The sequence below is a fragment of the Triticum urartu genome, chromosome 3A (assembly GCF_056163025.1).
Source record: "Triticum urartu cultivar PI428250 chromosome 3A, HENAU_Tu73, whole genome shotgun sequence".
NCBI classification, from domain to species: domain Eukaryota; kingdom Viridiplantae; phylum Streptophyta; class Magnoliopsida; order Poales; family Poaceae; genus Triticum; species Triticum urartu.
In genome coordinates, this window is record NC_141875.1 from 746373886 (window position 1) to 746380388 (window position 6503).

At 46.6% G+C, this 6503-nt stretch overlaps 1 pseudogene; it reads right to left on the bottom strand.

Moving 5' to 3' along the window:
- Positions 1 to 3499: 3499 nt before the first annotated feature.
- Positions 3500 to 4447, bottom strand: LOC147982625 (L10-interacting MYB domain-containing protein-like; annotated as a pseudogene).
- Positions 4448 to 6503: the final 2056 nt, after the last annotated feature.

The following is a 6503-nucleotide window of genomic DNA, read 5'->3' on the forward strand; positions in this document are numbered from 1 at the left end:
TGTTTACCGTTTACAGTTTAGGATAATATTTCTTATGAGTAACCAAAGCTTTTTGCAACAATTGAGTAATACTGAGAAACTCAAAGTGCTCTAGCTTAAATTTTTACAACAAAAGCCAAATCAACAAGATCTTTTCTTCCTCAAGAGAAAAAAACAAGATCTTTTCTAAAAATTGTCAAATGAAAATATATGGATTTAATATCTCTCTTTTGATGTAATCAAGGACGAACTCACCATGCTGTTGCTACCGAGCAGTTGACTGGATGAGTGGTAAGCCGAGGAGAAGTTTACAACATGTAGACATGTGCAAGTATGTAGAGCAGAAATTTAGCTGCTCCAAAACCTCACCAAGAAATTAATAATTTGAAGCGAGACAAATGGATAAATCAGACTAATAATTACAAGAATGTTCAGGTAATTAATTCATAGCATGCCTAAAAATGACAGTACAGGAGATTATATATACACGATTTATATATTCACCTACAATCCTCCGTCGGCCCGGGGACATGCATCTATGACTATTTCTATTTGGGAATTAATTAAAAGCACGGATTATTATTCTCCTAGTGTTTGCCGCCGCAGAAGCGTAACTGGCTGAAGCATGCCCTCGAGAAAAGCTCCGCAGAGTTGGACTATACTATTAGACTGAACTAGTTCCTCCATCACAGTTTAGAGGGCACTAGTAGAAAAAAAGTCTTTAGTCTTACTTCATAAGGGCCTTTAGTCTCGGTTCTGGAACCGGTACTAAAGAGTCGTTACTAAAGCCTTCCCCTTTAGTCCCGGTACTAAAACCTCCCCCTTTAGTCCCGGTTCTTATACGAACCGGGACTAAAGGTCCTCCACGTGGCCGCTGCCTGGAGGTCCACCTTTAGTCCCGGTTGGTAACACCAACGTTACCAACCGGTAATAAAGGAAATTTTATGATTTTTTATAAAAAAAATTGATTTTTTTATTTTTAAATTTCTTAATTATTTTAACCTCTAATCTCTAATCATCCCTCATCACTGCTCAATTTAACCTCTAATCTCTAATCACCCCTCATCATTTCAAATCATCTAACTTTCCGGATGGTCACCCATCCTCTCAGTACTCCAGCCTGAGCACGCTTAACTTCCGGATTCTATTCTCCCTCGTTTCCAAGTCTGCACTTGTTGTTTTCCTAACAATAGTAAGATGTCAATCCTATTAACCCTCAGGAATTTAGCTTCAGCATGAAGTCACACATTTTACTGTTTGAGTTTGAAACTATTGTTCTAAAAAATAATAATTATTTAGTAACACTAATATTTCTTGAATAAGTAGTTTGACCACAGTTTGACCTGATTTGACCAAAATTCAAAAAAACAAAAATAAGTATTTAGTAGCAGTAATATTTCTTGAATAAGGGCCTGTTCTGAATCTCTCCCAACTCCACCAAATCTGCAGCTTCTACTTCTCTAGCGAGCTTCTCACTCCGCGCAGCGATCAAAAAACGTTCGGGAGCTCTGATAGCTTCTCCCCTCGCTGCAGCCCAACTGGGAGGCAAAAAACCTGTTGGGCGCCCCTTTGGGCTGGCTAGAAGCAGCCCAGTTCAGCAGCTGGATGTCCAGAGGCCGAAAAAGAAAACCAAGACATGCTGGGCTGCTCGCGTGGTGATGGCTGGCCTTATAACATGCACACTTTTTTTCCAGTAGCTATTTCCAACAATTTTGGCTTTACGGGAGCATGTACAGAGAGCATTTCTTGGGTACATGGAGCAACAGATGTACAGCAAACATGTATTTTTTTTTGAAAGATCCCAAATTTTCTCAGCTAACATAAGTTATAATTTAGTAGAAAAACTAGTTTTCTCATGTGTCATACAACAAAAGCTCCATTTGCATATAAGTTTGCAAATCAATATGGTCACACATCTAAAATCACGAACATGATTACTTCACCAACTAAGAGCAATGGCGGTAGCTAGTTCATGCCTAAACAAATCCATGTTAGGAGCACTTGCCGCCGTTGTTGAAGCATCCGATGCATTTCAAGGAATAGCATAATTCTTGTATCTATCAGGAATAGTTGGAACATAATCCGGATCCCTCTCACACCGAAGGAAGTGGAGATCCTCTTTGTCATGGAGGCGGACGTAGTTGTGTAGTGTCATGGTAGCCGCAACAATCATTTTTTGTGTTACAATCGAGTAGTTTGGCATCTTGAGCAATATTTGCCATTTCATCTTCCACACACCAAAGGTTCTCTCTATGGCATTGCGCTTGGAAGAGTGGATCCGGTTGAACTTCTCCACGGGAGTTGTTGGGGGCGCACCTCTTTGGAAGTCGGGGACGTGATAGCGTTCTCCTTTGTAGGGTGCTAGATAGCCATCTCTGTTAGGATAACCGACGTCTACAAGGTAATACTTGCCTACAAAAAGTAACAACAAACATGATTGTGAGTTGGAGGATATGTTACATAAGTTGCAACAACAAGAAATACTAACCCTTGGGAGGATGTGGGAATGTGGCCTTGTCATTTTCAATAGCATGGAATAGCACACTTGTGTCATGCATAGAACCCGGTTGTCCAATTGAAGCGTAGGTGAAATGCATATCAAAGTCGCATACTGCCATCACATTTTGAGTTGTTGCACCCATTCTTCCAATGTACCTTACTTTTGAAGGTCCCTCCAGAATAGAAGCCCTAACATGTGTCCCATCTATTGCACCAATGCAGTCTTTGAGGTGAGGATAAGCCCTTTTGTCACGCTTAATCCTATCATGCACAATGTGAAAATTTGGGTCTTGAGGCCTAATGTAGTGAGATGACATATTGATCACACAATGTAGAACCTCATGGAACTTACGATGGACGGTATCCGCTCCATGTTTAAAATGGTTTTGGGTTCTTCTATTTGGTTCACAACCCCCCAAGGTCCACAAGAACATAGCAAGAGACTCATAAGTGGTAGCAAAGCATGTTTCTTTGAGGCCGTACTCCGCCACCAACTTGTCATGAAGATCAAAGAACACATGTGCATTCATTCTCAACATTGTGTACGTCTCTCCAGGTGTGCCAATAGTCTCTTGCAACCATTCAAAACCAGTCAACCTAGATGTCCTAGGCTCGGCCTTCTTGACCCAACTTTTACAATACTTACCAACTATGGATGACACACCTGAACAACGCATGTCCATATCATGTTGATATTGGAAAACCATAATTTTCTTTCTTTCATAATGAGTGTCATCATCACTTTCACTATCCGATGACATCTGCATATAAACAATCACCAAAATATGAAACACAAGTTAGCACCAATTGGATCGACAACATAAGCATAATGCATACAATAATAGCAAACACTAGGCTGAACAACATAGACATAAAAGATGGTTCCACAATGCGTACATAAATAGATGGAATAGTATCAAGTAGTTCCCATACTTTAAGAAGTAGGTTCAACATAAAAGACACAAATAGTTTTGAGAGCAAAGGATAATCGACCATGACACATAGATGGAATGTAAAGTAACTACTTCCCATACTTCAACTCATACTTCCTACGCAACCAACCCTTTCGAGAATCAAGAGGCATGTAAAGAAACATCTCCCTTTGCGCCCTCTTCACAAACAATTCGCTAGCCATGAAGAACTCATCGCTATCAACTGCTGCACCACAAGCAATGACTTCATCCATGACCGAGGTGACACAGTTCGCCTCATCTTGCTTTAGGAAAGACTGAAATGATGAGTGAGAAGCCTCGGCAATGTCACCAATCCTTCTAACTTGCTCACACATCACTTGTGCGGTCTTGGGTTTCTTGTTCTTCTCTGGAATGATGATTCCAAGCCTCACTTTAGATGAACTAGGTGTTGCCTCAGATGCTTGTTCTTCTGTATCATCCAAATCAAGATCCTCGATCTCATCAACATTGATGGATTCTTTCACTGCCGCACTAGAGGGGGGAGGTATACCAGAAGAGGGGTTCCAACGGTCAATACCATCAGTTGTGATATCTCCAAAGATAACCCGCAACTTTTCTTCATTAGCAAGTCCTTTCTTCTTGAACTTGCCACAACCTGTAATATCCTGTAATACAACAAGTGAAACACATTATTAGTAAATAAAGAGATATGGCTAAATTAAGATACATGATACAACAGCTAAAGAACTCACAATTTTAGCCTTCTTCCACCACTCATCATCTTGTGACACGGTGTTGTTCACATAGTCCCATCCGGCTCAGGTCTCCCGAAACTTGAGTTTCTTGAACAAGGTGAAATCAGCTTTAAGCTTGTCCCATTTGTTTTTCATTTGCGTATGTGTGTAGTCAAGCCCGGTTCTCATCTTAAATTGTCTTGTCACCTCATCAAATGCATTTGGGGTCAAATAATTGCCTGGCCTATTTCCAGTGTCCACTTGCTCGGCGAACAACTCACAGACAATCTGAGTGTTTTCAACGCTCCATTCAGCAGTCATGCTTGACACGTCTCAACGAAAATGCATGTCACATTGGTCCTCACATGTACAAGCATAATAGGGAAACTGAAGTTTTTTGCAAAGCCAAAATCATGTCATATCGGAACTACACTTCACGAATAAACTAATGTCTACATATGCAAAAAGTAGCAGTGGCCTCTCAACAAAAAGGAGTAGCTGGCTAGCCTCTTTCATATATGCAGAGGCTGAAACAGGAAGATAAACCTCTAGACAGATGGTAAGCTAGCCAACTATAGCTAGCAGCATATGATTATAGAATCCTATCGCCAGATTAATTAGCTAGCGCCGATGGGGACGGCCTTATGCAGCAGCTTCGTTACGCACAAAGTCATCTTTAGTACTGCTAATATCTTAGCACTACACATAATACTTCAAACTGTTAATATCATACCAGTACTAAACTTCACAAATCAAATTCACCCTAACATGTACTAGTTCATACTGCTTATATCTTAGCAGTACACATAATACACTGCAGAAAAATTCAGTTATCATGCACAGTACACGAACACCAGGTCTGACATAGGTAGACCATCTTTGTTGGAGCTCACCTTGTGGTTTGGGCGAGGGGGCTCGGCCTCCGAGCTGCTGCTCCTGGCTCCGGCGTCAATGGCGTCCTGGTGAGCTCGCCATTACCAATGGGGTCGCTGCTCCAAGCTGGTGGTGGGACGAGCGCCGCTGAGCAGGGGATCCCGCGGGAAAGTGGCCGATATGGCCGGATCTGTACGCGGAAGAGAGGATCCAGCCGGCGACGGGGGGCAGCGGGTGTGGCGGCGGGACTGGCGGCGGCGGTGAGGGTTCAAGGTGAACGAGGGAGCAGAGCGAGAACGATTCGAGAGGAGGGCTGGCTCGGTTTTGTATGTTGCGCCAATCGTTTTCCTTGGCAGTGGCAAAATCTTGTAAATACATGGGAACTCCAGATTCTGTTTATTTGCGAAGCTGGGGTTTCCTCGCTCCACAAAAATGCACTACGGCCCATGAGAGCTTCGCGATTTCAGCTTCTTGGAGCAAATGCGTTCGGCTTCCTTTCTTAAGTGGAGTTTGTGAAGCTGAGAGTGGGAGGGGTTCAGAACACGCCCTAAGGGCATCTCCAGCTGCGCCCCAGGAAGGCCTCCTCAAGCGATTTTTTCGCGCCGGCGCCGAAAAAACGGCCCAGTCGCGTCTCCAGGAGCCCGTTTTTTGCCGGCTTGGGCCGAAAACAGCACCGGCGGACCCAGGCCGAACCCGGCGCGCTCGGGGGCGCCCGGGGGCGCCGGGGCGAGCTGTTTTGGCGCGAAAAAGATGCGGGCCAGCCGCGTCAGCGACTCGGCGCCTCGTCTTCCCCCAACGGCCTCGGTTTCCGCGGTCAGCCTTGCCATTGATTCCTCACGGGCGGCGCATCACGGGACGGCACGCCAACGCCTCCCCTCCCTCGCACGCATACACACGGGCGCCGAGGCGTTGGCGTGCCGTCCCGTGATGCGCCGCCCGTGAGGAATCAATGGCAAGGCAGCGGTCTGCCTTGCCATTGATTCCTCACGGGCGGCGCATCACGGGACGGCACGCCAACGCCTCCCCTTCCTCGCACGCGTACACACGGGCGCGGCCCGGCTATAAAAGCCGGCGGCCTCCACTCGCCTGTGCCCACACCAGCCCCGCCCCACGCCGCCATCCAGCCCCTCCCTCTCCCTGCCTCTCCCGAGCGCCGCCGCCCAGCCCCTCCCTCTACCTCTCCCGAGCCCGCCCAGCCCCGCCGTCGCCATGGCGGAACGCTTCCCCGGAGACGAGGCGGCGGCCAACGGCTTCGGCCGCCATTCGCTCCGCGAACAGGAGTCCTGGCTCCTGTTCCAGGCGAACATCCCGGCGCCGCCGGACATGCGCGCCGGGCCAACGGGGTGGAGACTCAGCGCCGGGGGAGTGCCCATTCCCCCGTTGCCCGACGCCGTGGCGAAGCCGAAGTACTTCGCCGAGGAGGTCGAGATCGTGCGCGCGTCCCTCACCGACGCCCAACTCTCCCTCCCCCAGTACGCCGCCGACAACCACGCGGCCTGGGCGG